Raw genomic sequence first — 13072 nt, forward strand, 5'->3', positions numbered from 1 at the left:
AAGGTCACATACATTAATTTCTCATTATAAGTTGGATTTGATCTCTAGAGAGAGAGCATCCTTTGGCTCTGCAGTGCTCAGGAATATCCTTCCATGATGGCCTCCCAGGAGTTTTGGTAGCTGGGGACGCTGTCCCACAGGTTGCAGATAAATTAAGTTAACTACTTCAGATAAAGAAGTTATGTACTCACCATAACGTTCCATCTGAGTAATTATACTTCATTTTCTGCAACTGTCCCGCCCTCCTTCCCCTGAACCTGTTCTAGGTTGTTGATGTTACTGAGTTGCTGATAGTTTGGATAGTGGCAAACTCGATCTGAGGGAAGGTAGGAGATGTGAGGGATTATGGGTAAGGGGAGAAGCTTGGAGCTTGGAGCAAATGCTTGAAAAAGTTGCTGGCTCAGATCCGATATGGATCCGAATACCCACAGGTTGCAGAAAATGAAATATAACTACTCAGATGGAACATTATGGTGAGTACATAACTTATTTTTTAAGTTAATATGTTGTAATCTTGAGTTGTTAAACTGGGGGATGGGGTGTAAAAGTGCACATATTATAATCTTTGTAGAGTTGATATGTTCTGTCTTACTTTTGCATGGCTGAATGTCTGGATTAAGGCTTGGCTTAATCTAATAACAAGTGTTTGTGTATAAAAGTAAATAAGAGGATGCTGAATGTAATGAAAAGTTTTCCTTTGGGAAATAAAATGTTTAGTGTAAGTTGACTCGCAGATGAGGGCAGCTGTGCATTTTGCATGTGTTTCCATAGAAACAAACGGACTGTGGAGCAAGCAATAAAAGCCATACAACTTTTTTTTAAAGATAAAAGTTAATGTTTTCTGAAAGCATATAAGATGATTTTCACATCTGGGAGGGGAATGCAGATAAGACAAGAACAGACAGCAATTAGTGTAAGTAGGAACACAGGCTGTAACTTATGTATTAGCATGAGCAACCTTAATGTTAAATTAAGCAGTATCTATGTAAGCAGCTGTCAATTTGGGACAATTCCTATCAGGAAGGTTAAACTTTATTATTTGAAGATGTATATAGCTGTCTGTGTGTTTATTTAAAGTTAATAGGTTATGGAGTGTTCTGGGATGTGTTTGTTTTTTTGTTCGAGGGTTTACATTAAAACAAAAAAGTCTTGTAAAATGTGGTATAGGTTCAAATGTAGATGACAAGAAAAATGAAGTTATGTATTCACCATAATGTTCCATCTGTGGTGGGTTCAGATCCAATCCTCAGATTCAACTCGGCTGTTACTAAAGCTCATGGTAACCAAAAAGCTCTCAAACTTCTTGCTTACCCATAATGTGCCACCTCCAACATACCTCATACCCTGTTTGCTGATTTACCTAAAATGGTATCTGCCAATGTGCATGCATAAAGACACATACATTTGTATATAGCCTACAGAAGGAACTACATCTGGAGCTCAACATAAAGGAGAGTGTGTCCTTACAATATCTCGTTCTTCCAGAAATTTGTTGTCATAAGGGGTTGGGGGGGTTGGTAGTTGGGAAGTTATGGAAGAATAAAAATGGACAACACAGATGGAATGTTATGGTGAGTACATAACTTTTTTTATCACATGTTGTCAAGTTTTATTCTATCCTTAACTGTTGGGACAGACTCCCCAGTTACCTAAAATACCAGGTGAACTCTAAGGAAGGATATTCCTGAGCATAGTAGAGCCAAAGGCTACTCTACCCTCGAGACCAGATCCAGTTTGTAATGAGTGATAAAGGTATGAGGATTGGCCCAGGTTGCAGCTGCACATATGTTGTCCATGGAAGTCCTGGATAGACACACTGAAGAAACTGCCATGGACCTAGTTGAATCAGAATCAGAATCAAATTTATTGGCCAAGTATGCAAGCATACAAGGAATTTGACTCCAGTTTCAGTGACTCACCAGGTATGAATTACGTAAAAGACATACTCACAGCTATTAAGAACAAGACAAATGACATACATGCAACTATTAAGAACAAGACAAAAAAGAAAATAAACATATACATACAAGGTACAAAGTGCAACTCAGTGCACGAACTACTGAAATAAACTCTGAAAGAAAAAAGAAGTTATGTTCTTACCATAATGTTCCATCTGTGTTGTCGATCTTCATTCATTCTTGACTGATGGGTTCGGTTCTGACCTCTCGGAACTGACTCAGCCATTACACCCAGCTTACTCCAGCCAAAAAACTCTTGAGGTAAGGCTGTACCCACAATGCCTCTCTCCCCATTAACCCAGATTGAGTTTGCCTAGTATTTACAAAAATACAGAAGCCCTGTCTAAGGTATACCCCTATAACATCAAAGGACTATGTCCAAACCTCCAGGAGTCTTTTGGAGTGGGCAGGAGGGTGGGATGTCATGAATGAATTAAGATCGACAACACAGATGGAACATTAGGGTAAGAACATAACCTCTTTAACTGATGTTGTCAATCTTCATTCATTCTTGACTGATGGGACAGAGTCCCTAGCTACTTTAGATCTTGGGAGGCCCTAAGGAAGCATATTCCTGAGCACCATAGAGCCAAAGGATGCTCTTCCCCTGGAGACCATGTCTAACTTGTAATGAGTGATAAAGGTTTGTGGCGTAGCCCAGGTTGCAGGTGCACATATGTCTTCCATAGAAGCTTTGGAATGGAAGACCGCTGAAGTGGAAACAGATCTTGTAGAATGAGCTCTAACAGTATTTGATAACTTGAGTTTATTTTGATCATAAATAAAGGTAATGGAGTCTCTTAGCCATTTTGACAAGGTGACCTTTGATATAGGCTTGCCCAATCTGGGTTCTGAAAATGACAGAAATAGTTGGTCTGATTTTCTAGAAGATTTTGTTCTGTCCAAGTAAAAACGTAATTGTCTGTGGACGTCTAACAAGTGTAGACAGTACTCTCCCTTGTTTGTAAATTTTGAGAAGAAAACAGGTAAGTACTGGTTGATATTAGACTCTGATACCACTTTGGGAAGGAAGGTAGGATTGGTTCTGAGTGAAAAATGATGTAAGGGTGTTTCACACATAAAGCCTGTAACTCTGAAATTCTCCTAGCAGAGGTGGTAGCTGTTAGGAAGAGAGTCTTCCAAGATAAGAACTTGAGGTCACAAGTAGCCACAGGCTGAAAGGGCTGTCGAACTAAGCATTGTAAGACTAAGGTCAAATTCCATTGCGCTACAGGTCCTTGAAAGGGGGTTTTAAGTGTAGAGCACCTTTAAGAAAAATTTTGCATAGACGATGAGACATCAAGGAATGGTCATCAAAACCGTTATGAAAATTTGAAATGGCAGCCAAATGAACCTTGATTGTAGCAGGAGAAGCCCCATTTCAAACAAGGTAGCTAAATACTGCAGGACTTTGCCTATTGACGCCGAGAAAAGATCTATGCGATTTGCACTTGCCCATATTGAAAATCTTTTCCATTTACCAAGATAAAGCTTCCTGGTGGATGGTCTGTGGGAGGCTAGAAGTATCTTTTGCACTGGAGAGGACAAGTTATTCTGCCTAGCAATTACTGAATTTGGAGAACCCAAGCTGTCAGCTTCAGATTTTGGGGATTGGGATGCACCAAACCCTGATATATACATAGTATGTGTGTATGTGTTTCTGTATATGTGTATGTGTATAAAGTACATGTGTACAAAAGCATGAGTTTGTGTGCATATGCATTTAAACACAGTTAAGTACTTCTGATTTCCTTTTCTTAATGTTTTTAATGCAAGGGCACATAGTAAATGTATGTTAAAGTAAATTCAGCTGTATATTATGGTTGCACTCTAACAATGTAAGGACTGACTCAAAGTTCGTGGGAGTCTCTTACAATGGATCTGCAGATACCAGATATGCATCCCCTCTGAAAGGATGTCACAAAAAAGCATAAAAGACTTTTTCATGAACAATATCAGTGCTCCTAGTTGATAAGGTTGCCACCTGACTGTCTTTCTGCATTTCTGACCTGTGTGTCTGTGTGTTTGTTTGGGGGGGGGGGGGGGGTGCTTGAAAATGGTAAATGCATTGAAAATATTTTGACTTTTCTCTAAATGTCATAGAAATCTTTGATATAAACTATTATAAATAACATTTAAAACTTAGCATTTCAATACTGTGCTGCTGCTTAAATTTGGCAGAAGAGTTAACAGTTGCCTTTAAACCCCTGAATGATCTAATTGCTTTCTTTTGCTATGAAAGGGGAGTGTTAAGTTCTCCTCCCCTCTGCAATAAAAACACTGGAAAACAGTTCCACAGCTTCCTGTCTTTTTTACATCAGCTGCTGTGTTCCTGACATTATTTTTATTTATTTATTTATTTTAAGTTTGATGACCGGGGAAGTCCACTGGGCCATAAAGAGACCATTTTCAGTGGAGGCTCGGGGAGAAAAAGCTCCAAATAATTGCAAGTTACATATTACATGTTACAAAAGAATAACTGTACAGAACAATTAAAACATTTACAAAAATATAATACATTATGTAGTAAGCTTTTAGTGAGTTAGCATTTAAACAGAAGGTTACTAGCCCTTTTGGAGGTTGGGTAAACAGAACATTTGCAGAAAAAGACATTTTTGTCAGATAAGCTCTTTGTAAGTAAACATTAAACAAGTAGCTACTAGCCCTTTGCAGGTTAGGTGGACCATTTTGCATGGAGAGAGTACAAGAAAATTGGATTATGGAAAGTATAGTACATTAGATAGCAGAGAGAAAATCAGTCCCTGGTAGGGCGAGACTGTTTTAGGTTGAGATGAAGCAATAGAATTGGTAAATGGCAATGATTTCAGTGCAGGGTAGAAAGAGATGGGGTGGAGAGGGGTTTATGTTGGACGGTGACACGGGCATTCCCATTTGGCTGATAGATGAGAGAATAGCTGAGATTTGAAAATGGTATAGTTTGGAAGGTTGCGAAGGTGGGGGGGGGGGAGTTCCACTGCTTGGCTAAGGAGTAGGACAGTAGTAGGTGGCCAGGAGGTTGTGCTGGTTTGTGGATCTGAGTTGGCAGTGGGGTATATAGGGTTTTAACGATGTAGTGAGAGATGGGCAGTTTATGGGTTTAAAGATGAGCTTGTGGGCAATGGTGAGTTGTAGGTAACTGAGGTGGTTGGGGAGTTCAAGCCAATTGAGGGTGAGGAGGGAGTGTCAGTGGTGGGATGAGTTTTTTGAATTGGTTGCAATTTTTTTCTACAAAGTATGTGAGAAGTTGAGTTAAAAAAAACTAGGTGGGCTTTCCCTTCATTTAAGTCTAATGCAAGGAAATAAAAGTTTTAAAAAAGTGCAAGCAGGTTTCTGGTACCAACACAATTCTGGAAACATTGTAGGGAGAAAGGAAACCTAACGATTGAGTTAAACTGTATGAGAAGGTAGATTTTTCCTTTAAGTGCTTTTTTTTTTTTTTTGGAGAGGTTAATGGTGGGAGGTTTTAATGCTTCTTGCAACATATAGTACTAGTGTTGAGGTCCCCAAAATAAGAAAGTTAATAGGGTGAATAACTTAAAATGTTATGGAGGAACACAGGGCAGTAGAGATAAAAATACAAATCAGACAAGCTCAATGGTAGAATAAGAAGTACAGAAGGGAGAAGTTTACAAGAAGGAATGGCAGATGTGTTGAAATATGAATGATCAGTTAATGATATTAAAAAATTGAGTACAAACATACATACATAACTTAGAGTATGGTATAAGTAGAATTGCTGCAGTAAATACATCTGAATGCTTCAGAACAGAAAGGCTTGAACAAGGCACGTGAGAGAAAGGGATGTAGGGTACAAATGAGTGAAAAAATAAAAATAACTATAGAGGACTGCAAATTTTAGTACAGAAGAATATTAATTTATATTTGAATATGGAGAAGGTAGATAGACTAGTTTGATATGTGATGGCAGTGGGGTATTGACAGGGAAGAAAAATCATGCTAGCATGGCTGTATATACCGCCTCAGATTTGAAAAGGGTGTTGAAAGAGATATTCAGAGAAATAATTACTTTCCAGCAAGGGATACTAATACTGGAATGGGTTATGTTACAGGGGTTCCAAGAAGATATAAGGTATGGAAAAAGCAAGATTTTTAAGAGGTATCTCAGAATGATTGGATTGAAGAATTTGACAGAAGTTGAAACTTGTCAAAGGGGATATACCCATTTTGAGTGGAAATATAAACATCAGGCAGGACTAGATAGGTTTTATATAACAGCTGAACATAAAAGTTTGTTTGTGTCTTTCGGCTTTTCCTGGTTAGGGGTCGCCACAGCGGAACTCCGGTCCGCTAATGATTGGCAGTTGATTTTTACGTACCGGCTTGCCAGGCCTGACGCACAACCTTCAACGAAGGTACGCCCATTTACGCATGTCTCCACGCAGAAGATGCTCTAGCTGAGAATCGAACCAGACAGCGTCTTACTGTGAGGCGACAACACTACTGCAGCACCACCACCGCGGGTGAACATATAAGTAATGTCTGGAAAATTAATGTACACTCATTGTTTATTTACGAACATGTGACTATAGAACTATGTATGCATGAAGAGTTGGCTGCAAGTAGATATGAGTTACTTGCACTTCCCCTTTAAGAACTGGACTCATGAGATTATGAAATAAGAGCTAATTCAGGCAGATAGTCTGGGCAAGCATAAAGGTTAGCCTATCAAAGAGTGTACTTTTTAGAGGAAAAGGAAATGTGGGAGATGACTGCAAAGTGATATAGAAATGGGACTTACCGGTATGGGGATGATTTAAAATAAAGGCATGGTAGCCTGAACCCCCTCACTTCAACATTAAGCTATGACCCACTGGGAGAGAAATACAGCATGGGTACAAACACAGCAGGGTGTTTGTACCCATGCTGTATTTCTTTCCCAGTGGGGCCATAATCTGTTAGTCTCTCTGGTTACATGTTTTGTGTAAAACAACAGTACTGTTCTCACAAGTAAGTGAGCAGCAGAGATTGAACAGCGTGGAATTTGATCCTTCTGGACAGCAGAGGGAATGAAATGCGAGAATAATAGTCTTATTCTTAAAAGAACTTTCTGTAGCTGAATGATGGGCTCATTACAATGTCTGTACAAGAGGGCTAAGTACACAAAGCTGTCAAGAGTTGGAAGACAGTAGAACTATGACCAGAGATTATGACAGTGAACTGTGCAATTCCAAGTTATTGGAAATAATGTTTTAATGTTTAATGTTTATAATAGGACCTGGATGTCAGCAGAGATCATTATTATCCTTCCAAGAAGACAGTCTTCAATATGCTATATTCCCATTTCACAAATTCAATTTGTATTTAAAAACTTCAGTAATTTTAGCCTGTCTGGTCTTTCAAGGGCAAGAAATTCTTTCTTTGTCCAGAATTTGAAAGAAATTCCTTGCTAATGTAGATTTTTTTTCCTCTTGAGTTAATCCAAGTAAGATCCTATGGGAGATGGTAGGGTATGTTCTCATTTTCTGGGGCAAACCCTGGGATTCAGAAACATTTATCGTGACACAGTAAACAATTTTTTCACAAAGAGCAGTTGTGCTAAGGGTAGGGGTGATTCAGAGACACATTAAGTGCAAGTATGGAAACATGATAAATTCCATGGCATGTATAATATACAAATGACAGTTTGAGACAATTAAGTATGGTTATCATAAGGTTTATATTAGAAGTATGGAGGTGGGGTGACAAGCAGTGCTGTAAAACTGTATATATGGCTGGGCAATGCTAGACTTCTGAGTGTGCCAGGATTTGGCTGCCATCTTCATCAGAGACCGAGAAAGAGGATTCCTTGATATAAGGCTATATATCCATGGTGGAGGACCATGCACCATCAACTACTAAAACAAATGAAGTAGGGTTGTTTTATCACTACCTAAAGCCCAATGAATTAATACTACCTTATATAGTGATGTAAGAATTAATAGTTATCATACCTTGTGCCAGTGGTCTCTGCACCTGCAGCCCTGTTGTTACTGTGAATGTGAAAACAAGTGGCTGTGCCTGTAACTTGTTCTTAATTGTATATTTACCTACTATGACAGATACTTGTCCATGTTAAGACATACCCACCTGGGGTATCACCAACAGGTATTTTTTGTAGTTGGCTGAACTCTGCTGTAGGATCCTGGACTTCACCATAAATTTGGGGAAGTGTCCAGTACCCCATGCAGAGATGCAAGGAATCACCCATCTCTGTTAGTGGGGGGTTGATCATCAGGCTCAGCAGGCTGCCTCCTTTTGCCCTCTGCTTCTGTGCCAGGTCTCCACACAGAAGCCATGACATTTTATGCACAGCACTACATTGCCCCCACTAACTCAAACACACCTGAGCACACACTCCAGGTAATGGGAGTCATGACAACACTCACAAGCTAGCACATGGTGCCATAGGGCCAGATTATACTACATGTAGGCTAGGGTTTGAATTTGCCATTGTATCAGATTTCCTGCTTGCTTTATATACTTTTCTGTACTGCTCTGATATTTATTTTACTTTTGTTTACTGGGTTTGTCCAGCTAGGTTTAGTCAAAATCCCCTTTTAGTGGAGGCCTGGGGAGAAAAGCAGCAACATTTTACAAACATTTTTAAGCAGACATTCAGTAATATACACAGACAGGCATGAGGTAAATTGCACATATATTTGCTAATTAGATTACATTCATATGAAATAAAGGAAAGTATTACAGTATAAAATACACATTTGTATTTAGTAGATGTTAAACACTGAACATTTGAAGAGGTGTATTAGTGGGTTTGTCAGATAAATAATAGATCTTTTGATTAATGATTCGAAGAAATGAAATTGGGGGAAGATACTCAGTACTGCAGAAAATGTTAATATTGTAGTAAAGAGACAGGGTATTAAGCAGCTTTGTAGATAATTGTGTGTGTGTGTATGTATATATGTATGTGTGTGTGTGTGTGTGTGTGTGTGTGTGTGTGTGTGTGTGTGTGTGTGTGTGTGTGTGTGTGTGTGTGTGTGTGTGTGTGTGTAAATATATGTATATACCGTATATCTCCATAAATAAGACCTAATTAGATAATAAGGCCTAGCATGGTTTTCCAGTGTGGTCATGATATAAGCTCTACCACGAAAATAAGCCCCAGTTAAGATCGTCAACAACACATGACAGACATGTTGAATTATAAAATAATAATATTATTGACACCTGTTGACTGAGGTTATCGTGCTCTGCTCGCCATTTTTGGACCATTCGAGCACCCAACTTCTTCTCTTTGCAGAAAATCATAAGATTCTTTCCCTGGGAGTCCTCCACGATTCTTACTGTAACCCTAATCCTCACTCACACTTGACGTTCGAGATCCTTGGCCCATAAACACTGGCAAGTGTACTTTGATTGGTCAAAGTACAGACAAAGCATGTAAAACGTGTGCACTTGATAATGAATGGGTGTGGTTATGTCTTCTTAACTGTCACTATTTTTCTTGCCACTCCTGTCTCGTAAGTCTTTAATTAACCCCCCCCCCCCACAGACAAGATGAGTGCAAAAAGCAAGAGCTATTCTGTTGAGTACAAGAAAGGAATCATGGAGGACTCCCGGGGAAAGAATCTGATAGCATTCTGCAAAGAGAAGAAGTTGGATCTCCGAATGGTCCGAAAATGGCGAGCAGAGTACAGTAACCTCAATCAATAGGTGGACAAGGGAAATGCTAAGAAGTACAAGTGTGGATCAGATCTGCAACCATTACTTGCTGAGCTGGAAGACATCTGTGAATGGATTGCTAACAGGAGAGCAAAGGCTTTGGTTGTGCGCAGGGCTGATATTCAAGCATTTGCCCTTGCAATGGCACCACAGTTAGAAATATCCCCAGAAGAATTCAAAGCATCACAACATTGGTTGAATGGCTTCCTTCAGTGATACGAACTGTCTCTAAGAAGATCTACAACACTGTTCAAGCTGGAAGATACTGAAGTTATTAAACGTGCACTTGCATTCCAGTCCTTTGTTTATAGCATCGACATTTCTAAATACCAACTCTCCACCATGATTGCTATGGATGAAACTGCAGTGTTTATGAGCCAAGGATCTCAAACAACAATTGATCAGAGGGGTGCCTCGTCAATCTACATTCCCTCCACTGGTTACGAAAGTACACGTGTTACCCGTATTTTGTCAGTTCGTCTAGATGGAAAAAAAACCCCACCTCTAATCATTATTAAGGGCAAGAAAGATAAGATTGAACGTGTTTCAGGCATTTACATTCTTGAAACCAAAAATGCCTGGTGCACACAAGCAGTTATAAGGAAATGGGTTGATGTAATTATGTCACTTGTTTTGCAAGGTGGCAAAAGAGTTCTCCTAGTCTGGGATTCAGCCAGCACTCACGGCGCTAAAGACATGAAAAACTTCCTTGCACAGAGAAGAATAGATCAAATAATGATTCCTGCAGGAATGACTGCCTATCTCCAGACTCTTGATATTACAATAAACAAGCTATTCAAGGACCATTTGCGCATGGAACTCAATGACTACATTGAAAATGGAATGGAGAGAAATCAGTGTGGAAACTTTGTGAAGCCTAGCCTCCAAGAGGTCGTGACTTGGGTGAAGAATTTGTGGGATAAAATCACTGACAGCTGTGTTGCCAAATGCACTACGAGCAGGCTACATGGATAAGCAGTGCTCATTTAAGGCGAGCTCTGTTGCTGGGCATGACAGATTGGGGCCAATGGTTCTACAGGAAATGGAGTCGCAAGAAATTCAGGCCGGAATTCGGGGGTTGGAGACTTATGACTGTACCAGAAGATGACATGACTGTATTTGAATAACTTTTCAGTTATCGGGGTAATAGAATGGATTGCTTCTGCTTTCAGCTGCAATCTCTTCTTAGTTTTTTGAATTTATTGCATTAAGGTAATGTTTCATTATCAAGGGGAAATTATAAAGTAAGGCCACTAGTTCCCAGACTTCATTTTTATAACTTTCTATCATTCTTCTCGTACGGTTTGGGTAAAGAATAAAGAAAGCATCACCACTCAAAAAGTTATTCACCTATTTTATTCCCCTCCTCCAATACACTTGTATTGAGATTTTTCTGCACTTTCTGTTAAGCATGAAATATTGCACTGTGAAAGCCAAGGTGTAGATATTCTGAAGTTGAAATGTTTGTTGCACTGTTTATGTAGAATTCTCACACAACTGTTAATGTATTACCTAGAACTGTTGCACAATAACAGAAAAGTACCAAATAAATGTCAATTTGTGTACATGAATAAATGTTGATTTGTGTACATGAATAAATGTTGAATTTTGTACATGAGTAAATGTCGATTTGTGTACATGAATAAATGTAGATTGTTGTACAGGGGGGGAGTAATTAAGGCATCCCCTGATAATAAGCCCTAATGCGTATTTCGGTGGAGGAAAAATTATAAGACCTGGTCTTGTTTTCGGGGAAATATGGTATGTATATGTGTGTGTGTGTGTGTGTATATATATATATATATATATATATATATATATATATATATATATATATATAGTGCTATCATAAAGGTTAGATTAGAAGTTTAGAGAGTGGGGTGATGAGCAGTGTGCATATGGGTGTGGTATGCCCATAAAGCTGTTCAGGTATTAGTGAAGACTGATTGTGGGCCATTGGATTCTTATTGAAGAGAAACGGTTTGACAGTATAGCAAGCTGAATATTATAGTGGATTTTGTCATGGGGATATACAGGAGCTCATTCATTGATTTGCTAGGTAAAGTTTTAGTTGTGGTTTAAATGAGTTTATATTCTGAATAGATTTTACAGGTAGCAGGATGTGGTTCCATACTTTAGCTACATTATCTAAATATAAAGAGTTTTGTTTGTCTTTTCAGCTTTTCCCGGTTAGGGGTCGCCACAGCGGAACTCCAGTCCACTAATGATTGGCAGTAGATTTTCATGGTGCTGAGATGCCAGCCTGACGCCCAACCTTCAGCGAAGGCACGCCCATTCACTCATGTCTTTTGGAGGCCACTCGACCGCGGGGAGGACATGCAGACTCCACACAGAAGGCACTCCAGCCGAGAATCGAACAGGAGAACCTCTTGCTGTGAGGCAACAATGCTACCGCTGTACCACCGCGGCAAGTCACCTACAGTATTAGAAAATTTGGTTATAATGATCAGTGATTTTCTCCAGAGCATAAAATTCTATTGGAGGAGTAGTGCTGTATTACGTTATTAAGGGCTGGGCATTTTTCTGGCTTATGTAGAAGTGTATATATTGCAGTTAGCTGAGAAAGAGCTAGGTGATGTGGCAGCTGCAGCCAGTTTAATTAACTGAGTACTGGACAAATCTCTGATTTATAGAGAAGTCTGTGTATTGCGGTTAGCTGAGAAAAAGCCAGGTGATGTAGTTTTAGCCAGTTTAATTCTCTGAGTGCTGGGCAGTGGTTTGTTCTATTGCTGTAGTTTATAGCAAATTTTTATTATAGCATTGCTCAACTTGGGATAGTTATGAGATTTAAAGATTAGTAAGGATTGGGGCAACATAGAGGAGAGTGAGAGCAGTTAGTATGTAGAGGCTGTATGTGTTTTGGCCATGTCAATGAGGTAGGCTTTTACTCTGTGCTTTGATGACTTTTTTAACCATGTGTGGTACACAGTTGTCAAATGTCAACTGGTCATCTATTATGACACCCAGTAATTGTGTGTGGTGCACTTGTAATAATATCTTGGTGTTGTTGGCAGAGATGATGGTGAATAGTGCTGTTTTGGTTGAGATGTGTGTTCTGGGGTAAAGAGTAGTAATTGTCTTTTTTAGAGTTTAGAAATAGTTACAAATTATTTAGCAATTTTTCACTCGATAAGGATTCTTGTGTAAGGTTTTGGAGTTTAGAGAGTGTTTTGGCAGGGCATATTAGTGTCGAGTCATCAGCATATTGAACAAGGGTAGCAATTTTTGTAGTAGCGTACAGGTCATTTATAAATACTTTGAAAATTATGGAGCTTAGTATAGATCCTTGTGGAGTACAAATAGTTACTGGCGAAAAGGAAGAGAAATTATTTTTCCATTCCACTGCATGGATTCTCTTTGTGAGGTAGCTATGGAACCATTGCAGTGAAGAGTTGGAGAGCCCTAAGAAT

The 13072-nt window shown here is 39.2% G+C and overlaps 1 protein-coding gene across 2 annotated transcripts in view; it reads left to right on the forward strand.

Moving 5' to 3' along the window:
- LOC122811665 (glutaminase liver isoform, mitochondrial-like) overlaps positions 1-13072 on the forward strand; it is a 1484096-nt gene that overhangs the window by 599984 nt on the left and 871040 nt on the right. The window lies entirely within an intron of this gene.

Source organism: Protopterus annectens, chromosome 9.part0 (assembly GCF_019279795.1).
Source record: "Protopterus annectens isolate FY-2018-M chromosome 9.part0, PAN1.0, whole genome shotgun sequence".
NCBI classification, from domain to species: Eukaryota; Metazoa; Chordata; order Ceratodontiformes; family Protopteridae; genus Protopterus; species Protopterus annectens.